A 10,675-nucleotide genomic window follows, 5' to 3' on the forward strand; every position below is an offset into this window, starting at 1 on the left:
TCTAATTTGCGACTCTTTGAACCTTCCACATTGGCTCTTAATAGCTTTGGCCAAAATAATAAAGAACCAACTAATGTTTTTAAATATCAATATAATAACAAATACAGGTTCCAGCAGTTTTCTTTTTTTATGGAATAAATGCATTGATTTTCCACAACAGATTTTTAATGTTTTTCTTTATTTTAAACCTAAGAATAAAAATAAAATGGTGGTTCTTTAAAAATTACAACAAATGTCCTATAGTAGATATAAAAAAAATTATATAAGCTGTCTGTTTTCCAAATATACATCTTATTCAGCTGTCTATTTGGCTCTAAATGATTTTCATCACTGTAAAGGTTGCAGACCCCTAGTGAACACTGGACCAACTGTCAAGCATGGTAGTGGTAGCAGTATACTAAGGGGTCTCTTTTGCTACTAGTGGTACTGGTGCAATGTAAAAGTGGTGAGGATGTAAAAGGAGAACTTCCTCCAAATTCTTCAGTTTCACCTGAAATAAACTGTCATGATTCTGGTGGTGAATGTGAGGTTGTGTGTGTTCTCTTTCCTGAATAGAAGATCTTCGTTGGAAAGCACGACCGCTGGCTGCAGACCGCACACCTGCTGGCAACTTCATCATCAGTCTGTTGGAGATTTAAAGAGCTAACATGTCTTTGGCTGATGGTCAACCTACCCGGTTGAAGTCTCCTCGCTGGCTATCTAGGACAAACCTCACAAGAGACCTTCATAAGAGATATCTTCAAGAGATCCACTCATGGTTGTCCCAAACAGTTCCCACATCTCCAGCGGACCACTGCCTGCCTACTCTCCAACACTCTGTTCAACGCCTTCCCAGACACAAACTCACCTCCCGGATCATTACTTCCCCTCAGCATCTGCCTCTTCATCTCACACAGTAAGCTGCTCCGATCTCTACTATTCAGTTAACACTTCATCATCCTTTATGTGGCATCAGCTAACAGTTCCTCTTCCCTTTCAGACGCTGCTAAACCAGAAGCCATTGCCTGAATTTCATTATTAAGATTTCTGTAAATAAACGTTTTAAACTGATCAATATTCTGAGTCCTGATTCAAACCTGCATGTGGGTCAGAAAGCTTCCTGGCAACATGACATAAATGGTACAAACATGGACACAACTGGGTGTTACAACACAACACTGATCCCAAGCACACGTCATCACTGGTTTTCTTCAGATAAAGCAGGCTGACATGATGGTTCTGCAACGGCCCCTACCTGAAGCCTTTTGATAATTTGTGGACTTTGCTTGAAAGCTGGGTTCAAAGCAGGGAACCAACCAGTTTGCCTGACCTCGATTTCTGCTAAGAAGAAGGTCAGACGCTTTCTTTGCAAAACCTTAAATGATAGTTAACCAAATATTAGTCAGGGTGTGTGTAGAATCACTTTAGCTCAGTCCATTTTCTTTAAATATTTGTCCACATTTAGTTTAAACTAGAAAATGTATTTGTCCTTGCAGTTGTACATTCCAGCAACATTTGTCCTCTGCATCTAACCCATCCCATAGGAAGCAGTGGGTGGCTGTGAGGTGCCTGAGGAGCATTATTGGGCCAAGGGTCTTGCTCAGGGACCCAGAGTGACATCCTGTGATACTTTCAGCCTTCTCAGAACACAAGCATGCTTCTCTAACCACTAATAACCACTCCCTTTTATGGTCTGCATAGGTTTACATTGGTGTTGTGCAGCAGTTGTTGTTGCCACATGGTGTTCAGGACGAGCCTCCAGGCAGACCTGTTTGTCAGACCACAGAGTAAAGTTAAACATTCATATCCGTGTCTCAATAGAAGCAGATAAGGTTAATGTCATTACATCTGTGCAGTGGGAGCACAAGGCACAGGCTGGTTACCAGTACTAAGTAAAGCTGCACAATATATCGTAAATATATCATCATCGCAGTAACAGTGTGTGCAATATTCATATCACAAAGGGCTGTAGGTAGTGCAATAATTATTGACTAATATAGATTAATAGTGTTATTAACTTTAATTCTACATTCTCATGTAATATTTAACCATTTGGACAGAGTCTCGCAGCAGCAGATGCTCAAACTGGACACTAATGATGTTGCCATAATGCTAAAGGTCACAGAGTGATGGAAGAACAGGTGAGAAAGAGAGGAAAATTGGCACATATCGTGCATATATTACCAAGGTTTTTACGTTGCTTTTTCAACGCTGCTACAGCTGATATGGGCATTGAGCAATGCAGTGGTATTATAGTCAAGGTTATCATATAGTGTTCTAACAGAACGGCCTACCTATTTGTTAATGCACATACGTATGACAGAAATACATCATGGTATACATACAATGACCTGAACCCATTTTTCCAGCACAAAGCTCACTGAAGGTAAGCCGCTGCATAATGTTTGTGTTTCCGTTGCAGCGCATCTGTGAGAAAGTATGTATGTATTCTATTGGTACCAATTTCCAGGTTGGAAAATATCCCCAAAATTAGATTTTTGACTTTTAGAAAGTTGGAGGTCCCTGAGAAACCTTGAGCAAATATGTAAAATGTAGTGAAAGCTGCAGAAATGAACTGTTTACCTTGTTTGTATCTTGTTAAATTCATCATAAACAAAGTACTGTCTGTGTAACATTCCTTTCTTAGAGTGTTTCCTTCTGTGTGTGAAAACACTAAATACAAAGAAACACATTTTTTTTGGCTTATATTGATAATCACAAATCCCACTTATTTTCCAGCAAGTGACTGTAAGGTTAGCTTGGGTTTGACGCCATTCCCAAATTCAGGCTCCAACTTCCGAAGTGCTAAATCAAGGGTGTCAAACTCAAATATATAGTTGCCCCAAATTAGAGAATTGGACAAAGTTTCAGGCCAACCTTGACATTTACTGAAAAAATGTATAGCTAATGTTGGCTCTGCACACAAGACAGGTTGTCCAGTCAGCCTCCTTGTAGGTTCTAATTGACATGACAACGCACCAGCAGAGCATTCTGGGTTTTGTAATTTTAGCTATGCATGCTGTTGGGCAGCCCAGCTCTGCTACATACCCTTACCAGAAACCTTACTAGACAGGCTGGTCTAAATATTTCAGGCGGTCTACTGGGATTTTCACACACAACCATCTCTCTGGTTCACAGAGAATGGTCAGAAAAAGAAAAAAATATCCCGTGTGGCAGCTGTGTGGACGGAAATGCCCTGTTGATGTCATTCGTCAGAGGAGAATGGGCAGACTAGTTTCAGATGATAGAAAGGCACCAATAGCTTACATAACCACCAGTAACTACCAATGTAAACAGCACATCAGACCTTGAAAAAGCGTGAAAACACACCAGTTGCCACTCCTGTTACTAAGAACAGGAAACTGAGGCTACAATTCACACAGGTTCACCAAAATTGGACAATAACAGGTTGGAGAAATGTGACCTGGTTTAATGAATCTGGATTTCAGCTCCAGATGTAGGGTCAGAATTTGGTGTAAACAATATGAGAGGATTTTTCCAGCCTGCCTTGTATCAACAGCTTAGTTTGCTGGTGGTATTAATGGTGTGGAGAATATTTTCTTCCCACATTGTTGTCCTCTTAGCACCCACAGAGCAGTATTTACACCCAACAGCCTACCTGAGCATTGTTGCTGACCTTTTCCATCCCTATATGACCACTGTGTACATACGTCTACTGGCTACATCCAGCAAGACAATCCAACATGTCACCAAACTCAAATCATCTCAAAACTACTTTCTTGAACATGACAATGAGTTCCCTGTTCTCCAATGACCTCCATAGTCACATGGTTTCAACCCAACTGAGCACCTTGTTGGAACAGAAGACCAGAAGCTACAAATCTTCAGCAACTGGTGCCATCACTTCAATATGGACCAAAATCTCTTTGACAGTTCTAAAGCAAAAGCTGGCCCAACCTGCCAATCTAGCAAAGTGAGTAGCCATATTCTGTAGGCCAGATAAATTAGGCAGAGTATGCCAAACTGTGAGAACATCGGCCCATGCAGAGGCAGCACAGGTGGTCAGGCGGTCCTGCTCTGAATAACTGCTCAGAAATATAGTGGGGAGAACAAGTATTTGATACTCTGCCGATTTTGCAGGTTTTCCCACTCATTACCTGGATTAACTGCACCTATTTGAACTCATTATCTGTATAAAAGACACCTGTCCACACACTCAATCAAACAAACTCCAACCTCTCCACAATGGCCAAAACCAGAGAGCTGTGTGAGGATATCAGGGATAAAATAGTAGACCTGCACCAGGCTGGGATGGGCTACAGGAAAACAGCCAAGCAGCTTGGTGAGAAGGTAACAACTGTTGGAGCAGTTATACGAAAATGGAAGAAGTTCAAGATGACAGTTAATCTCTCTCGTTCTAGAGCTTCATCCAAGATCTCACCTTGTGGGGGATCAATGATCATGAGGAAGATGAGGGATCAGCCTAGAACTACACAGCAGGACCTAGTCCATGACCTGAAGAGAGCTGAGACCACAGTCTCAAAGAAGACCATTAGTAATAAATCCAAGGTCCCCCTGCTCAAGCCGGCGCATGTTCAGGCCCATCTGAATTTTGCCAATGACCATCTGGATGATCCAGAGGAGAAGGTCGTGTGTTTGGAGGAAGAAGAAGGATGAGAACAAGCCCAAGAACACCACCCCTACTGTGAAGCATGGAGGTGGAAACATCATTCTTTGGAAATGCTTTTCACCATATTGAGGGGAGGATGGATGGGACCATGTATCAGGAGATCTTAGCCAACAACCTCCTTCCCTCAGTAAGGACATTAAAGATGGGTCATGGCTGGGTCTTCCAGCATGGCAACGACCCGAAGCACACAGCCAGGGCAACTAAGGCGTGGCTCCGTAAGAAGCATCTCAAGGTCCTGGAGTGGCCTAGCCAGTTTCCAGACCTGAACCCAATCTTTGGAGGGAGCTGAAAGTCTGTGTGTCCCAGTGACAGCCCAGAACCCTGAAGGATCTGGAGAAGATCTGTGTGGAGGAGTGGTCCAAAATTCCTACTGTGTGCAAACCTCGTCAAGAACTATAGGAAACGTCGGATATCTGCAAACAAAGGTTTCTGTACCAAATATTACGTTTTGTTTTTCTGATGTATCAAATACTGAATGCTAATTAGTTACTTACAAATCCCACGATGTGATTTTTCTGGATGTTTGTTTTAGATTCTGTCTCTCACAGGTGAAGAGTACCTATGAGAAAAACTAAATACTTCTACATGCTTTGCAAGTGGGAAAATCGGCAGTGTATCAAATACTTGTTCTCCCCACTGTATGAGTGAATGTCCCATAATATTACTCAAACATCAACATCCTTCTGTCAAGTGAACAATCACAAAGCTTGGTTGGGCTCTAACAGCAATGCCATGACGTCCATTAAGCTGCTCCTAACACCTCCATGCCGCATAACATGCATGTTCTCTGTTCCTGTAGGACTCACAATGACAGCCGAAGCTTCAGCGCTGGATGATTACATCAAGAAATACCCCTACTGGAAAGGAGGATCAACACTTTCTAGATTCAGACAGACTTCACCTCCAGGGTTAGTAATGCATGCTCTCTCCCGGACATTTAGCACCAAAGTGCGGCAGAGTGGGTCGCATTTCCACGGTGTGTGGATCTGTGTGTGTGCACTGCAGCAGCAGCTGTCCCACAGCCAGAGCGCCTCTCTGCTGAGGCGCAAGATCCTCATCGACTGAATAACACACGCACTAATGTCTTAAAGTCCGTAAACTGAAATTAAATGACTGAAAGATTGAGAAGAACTCACTTTAAATCATGCGATTTCAACCCAAATTCAGCTATTAGAAGATAAGAAATTGAAAATGTAAAAAAAAAAAAAAAAGGTCCGCAGCATCCAGGTGTAGCAGGGATCCGGAGCAGGAACGCTTACCTCGGTGTTTTGATAATCCAGCTTTGGCCTCAGTGCTGCAGACACACTTCACCAAGCAAGCGGCGTCCAGCCTGTCAGCGCCTCACCGTCCTGCGTGACCACCGCGGCGCGTCCACAGAGACTCTGTCCCGGCCAGCTCCGGGGGGCATGTCCCTTCACAATAAATGCCTGGTCAGATGGACGCAGGCTGAAATACATGCGTCATTCTATTTACTGCTTGCCTCAATGATCAACTCGCAGCAACTCTTTTTACGTTTTTGTTTTAAATTTATGTCAAATTATTACAAACCCTTCTTGCATGCAAATTACATTGGGTAGACGAATAAACAGACAAAAACGTAACATAATCGCTTTTTTTTTTTTTTTTTTTTTTTTTTTAGAATTTGTACGTATTGACGTCTGTTGTTTCTAAAAAGCGTGTCATTATTAAAACATCATCCAAGCAAAAACATCCAAAACGGATCTTAAACCTTGTAGTAACTACTTGAAGCATGTGTGTGGCAATGTAAAAACAATAACTGACGTACAAATAAGAAATTACACTGGATTCAAATGCAGCTTCTACATCTGTCATACTTGGGGGCAAAGCTTAGGATAAGGGTGGGGGCTACAACGACATTATTAAAAAAAACTTATGTATTTTTTCATCAATATGGAAATCCAACAAATTGAAACATCTCGAAGTAATATGGGCCTCCACTTAGGGGCCCCTTACTCTCGGGGCCCTGGGCTACCACCTGGTAACCCCCTGCTGAATTAAGGACCAGCTCACAGCAGTAAAACCCTGTTTCCTGTAATGACAAGACAGACTGTTTTATTTTGAAGGGTTCAAGTGGAAGTTCCTCCTCGGCTCTTTATGAGCCCACTCCTCCAACCAAACTCTTAAGTTTTGGAAGCCTTAATTTATTTAAACTGATAAGAGGGTCATGTACTTAAACTATGATGCACTAAACAGCTTTGTTTGCTGGTGTGAACATTTAGCTGTAGTCCAGAAGGTTTAGAGCGCCATCAAGTGACCAAATTCTAAAAGTACAACTTGGAGTTAAAAAAACTTTTTCTACATATTAACTTTGGTATTTTTAATTAATTACCTAAACCCAATGTGTTTCAGTTTTGTCTCCTTTAAAATTCCTGTTAATTCATGCATTTCATTTTGTGCCCCAAAAAAGTGTAATGAAAGCAATTTAGGGTTGAAATATTAAATCTAAACAAACCAACACATCCGTTATTTCAGACAGAAGATGGCACAAATCACTGAACTGTTCGACAACAATGTCAGTGATTTGCAGCTTTCTCTCTGTTTTATCCTTAAACTGTTTACAGCTGTGTCAACAGTTATATAAGATTTGTAAAAAGGCCTTTAAATAAATTAATTTTTTTAATTGCAGCAGAATTACTCTTCATAAAAGCCCAGGGAAATCTATACTTTGAATATATTTGAACAGTGGAGGATAAGATGCATGCTTATGATATAATTGTAGTAGTACACCGATTGGGAACTTAAAATTAGTAATCCTTTACTTCTTTTTCCCTCGGGTATGAAAATAACTCTTCAAGCTGAGAAAGACAAGAGAACATGCCATTCAGATAGGGCAGGTTTATGTTTATCCGCCCTACTGTGAAGCTTGCGGACGACACCACTATGGTGGGTCTCATATCTAAAAATGATGAGACCCATGACAGAGAAGCGGTCCACAATCTGACTCAATGGTGCTCCAGGAACAACCTCAGACTGAACATCAGCAAGACCAGTGAGGTCATAGTGGACTAGGAGGTCCAGGAAGACTGAACACGCTCCTCTCTGCATACCGGGGTAGGTGGTGGAGCGTGTGGAAGTTCCTGGGCATTCACATTTCCTCTGACCTTTCCTGGACTGAGAGAACCTCCCACCTGGTCAAGAAGGTCCAACAGCAGCTCTTCTTTCTCAGGAAGCTGAAACAAACTGCACTCTCCACTCAGCTGCTCACAAACCTTTACAGGGTCACAGCTGAAAGCACCCCGTGCCTCAGTGTGACAGTGTGGTATGGGAGCTGCACGGTACAGGAGAGAAAGGACTTGGCTCGGGTGGTGAGGACAGCACAGGGGATTGTGGGATGTCGTCTACCGGAAATATAGACTCGGTTTATGCTACACGGGTCCAGCTAAGGGCCAGACATATTGCTACAGACCACACCCACTGTTTGTTCCACTTCCATCAGGAAAACGATTCAGGAACATGACATCAAAAACAAATAGACTCAGAAATAGTTTATTTCCCAAAGCAGTGAAAGCAGTGTCCCCCTGCAGGCAGATACCAAACATCCCTGCTGACAACCAATCAAACCACCAGCCTTTCTGAGACTGTTTCAGCACCAGCTGCACTTTATGTACAATACTACATGTCACATTCCATGTACATATGTTCTCTTGTTTCTACATTTTCAAAGTGTTCTGCTCTTCGTTTTTCCGTAAGTGTTTTTAACTTATGTCTGAGTACTACATATGTATTTTATGAGCTGGTGTCTTAGCAAAATTTCATTATGGTGACATAATGACAATAGACTCTTGAATCTTGAATCTTATTTCTGACAGTGATGCTGTGGTATTTATTATGGGTTTGTCTCAGTAGGTAATTGTATGTAATCAGAATCAGAATCAGAATCAGAAAAGCTTTATTGCCAAGTACGTTTTTGGACATACAAGGAATTTGTTTTGGCGTAGTCAGTGCAATACAATACAAATTAAACAGTATAAACATATCTACAATATAATATAAATATATGTGCACAGTTTTAAGTGAGTGAGAGTAAATATAGAGCAGTATAAGATGCAAGAGCAATACAACAGTGCAGGTGATCATTGTGCAAGTAAAGCAGGAGTCCAAGCTGAGCGTTAATGTAACGCATAGAGTTACAGGTTACAGGTGTCCTGTCAGCAAAAAAGGGGGTGTGTGGGGGAAAGGGGGAGTGTCAGGGTGGTTTCCGGGCTTTGTTAACAAGGCTGGTGGCAGATGGGAAAAAACTGTTCTTGTGGCGTGAGGTTTTGGTCCGGATGGACCGCAGCCTCCTGCCAGAGGGGAGAGTCTCAAAGAGTCTGTGACCGGGGTGGGAGGGATCAGCCAGAATCTTCCCTGCCCGCTTCAGGGTCCTGGAGCTGAAATCCACAAACAGGATCCTGGCATAGGTTCCTGTGGAGTCCAGGTGCCGGAGGATGAAGTGAAGGGCTAGGTTGACTGCATCATCTACAGACCTGTTGGCTCTGTAGGCAAACTGCAGGGGGTCCAGGAGGGGGTCGGTGATGTCTTTTAGGTGTGAGAGCACAAGGCGCTCAAAGGACTTCATCACCACAGAGGTCAGGGCGACGGGTCTGAAGTCATTAAGCCCTGTGGTCCTTGGCTTCTTGGGAACAGGGACGATGGTGGAGGACTTGAAGCAGGCTGGCACATGACATGTCTCCAGTGAGGTGTTAAAAATGTCTGTGAAGACTGGAGACAGCTGATCAGCGCAGTGCTTCAGGCTGGCTGGTGAGACAGAATCCGGACCAGCAGCTTTCCGGGGGTTCTGTCTCCTGAAGAGTTTGTTGACGTCCCTCTCCTGGATGGAAAGAGCCGTCCTCGGCGTGGGTAGGGGGCTGGTGGGGGGGAACTTCAGGGTGGGGGTTGGAGGTGCCAAGGCCCCTCTTGAGGTTGGAGAGATGGGGGTGGTGGATTGTGGCTGTTTTAAAGGAGCCAGTTTTCAGTCTGGCCACACTTTATTTGTTTTTTTGTGTGTGTTAAACGAGCAAACAGAAACAGGTCCTTGCACTGCCAGAGTAATGCTTGGTCTGGTTACAGATTTATTCAAAATCAGGATTTACTTTTTTCACCATGTTTGTGCACACAAACAAGGAATTTCCCTTTAGTTCCGCTTTGCTCGCAATGAAGGCATTTTCAATATAAATATATAAGAAGGGAAGTAAGAATAAATTTTTTTTGGTAAATGTTTATATATACAATGTTTTTACGAAAGAGGAAGACATGGTTGAATTAGAGCAATTAGGCATGGTTTCGAACAGGGCACTTTGACAGCCAGATAAAAGGAACTATATCTGTGCTGGATGGTTTTTGTTAATAGAGCTCTGTAGCACCAGCTTGAAGGGAAAAGTCTCAACAGTTTGAGTCCAAGATGTGTGCAGTTGGTTCTGAACAGACCAGTGTACCAGCCGATCCACCTCCTGTCTGTATGCAGACTTGTCACTGTCCTGGATCAGACATATGACAGTGATGTCATCTGCAAACGTCTGGAGTTTTACAGACAGGTCCGTTGAGGTGCAGTCATTTGTGTAAAGAGAGAAGAGGAAGAGGACTGGGGAGAGAACACACCCCTGGGGGGCGCCAGTGCTGATGACTTTTTGTGCAGGAGATGATGCTCTCCCCAGCTTTACCTGCTGCTGCCGGTCAGTCAGGAAGCTGGTGATTCACTGACAGGTGGAGGTCAGCTCTGTGAGGATTGTGAGCTTCTGGTAGAGGTTGTTTGGGTTGATAGTGTTGAAGGCTTAACTGAAGTCCACAGACAGGATCCTGGCGTACGTCCAGGGGTGGTCAAGGATGAAGTGTAGTCCCAACCTGACTGCATCATCTGCCGACCTGTTATTTTGGTAAGCAAACTGGGGGGATCGATCCATCCGTCCATCCGTCCACCCAGAAGAGCAGTGTTCTCCAAACTCCCACCAGATGATGTAGCTCCTCACCACATCTCCAAAGCTGAGTTGACCTCCATAGGGACGAAGCTGATTTCGGCAGCCTCTATCCAGGGTCGCATTCTTTGGC

The 10,675-nt window shown here is 43.3% G+C and overlaps 1 protein-coding gene across 1 annotated transcript in view; it reads right to left on the minus strand.

The window, feature by feature from the left end:
* LOC124859571 (sorbin and SH3 domain-containing protein 1) overlaps positions 1-6,222 on the minus strand; it is a 72,816-nt gene extending 66,594 nt beyond the window's left edge. Inside the window, exon 1 of the mRNA XM_047352453.1 lies at positions 5,890-6,222. The gene's annotated coding sequence lies outside the window, so the exon portion shown is untranslated. The remainder of the gene's footprint in view (positions 1-5,889) is intronic.
* Positions 6,223-10,675: the final 4,453 nt, after the last annotated feature.

The sequence above is a fragment of the Girardinichthys multiradiatus genome, chromosome 22, assembly GCF_021462225.1.
Source record: "Girardinichthys multiradiatus isolate DD_20200921_A chromosome 22, DD_fGirMul_XY1, whole genome shotgun sequence".
NCBI classification, from domain to species: domain Eukaryota; kingdom Metazoa; phylum Chordata; class Actinopteri; order Cyprinodontiformes; family Goodeidae; genus Girardinichthys; species Girardinichthys multiradiatus.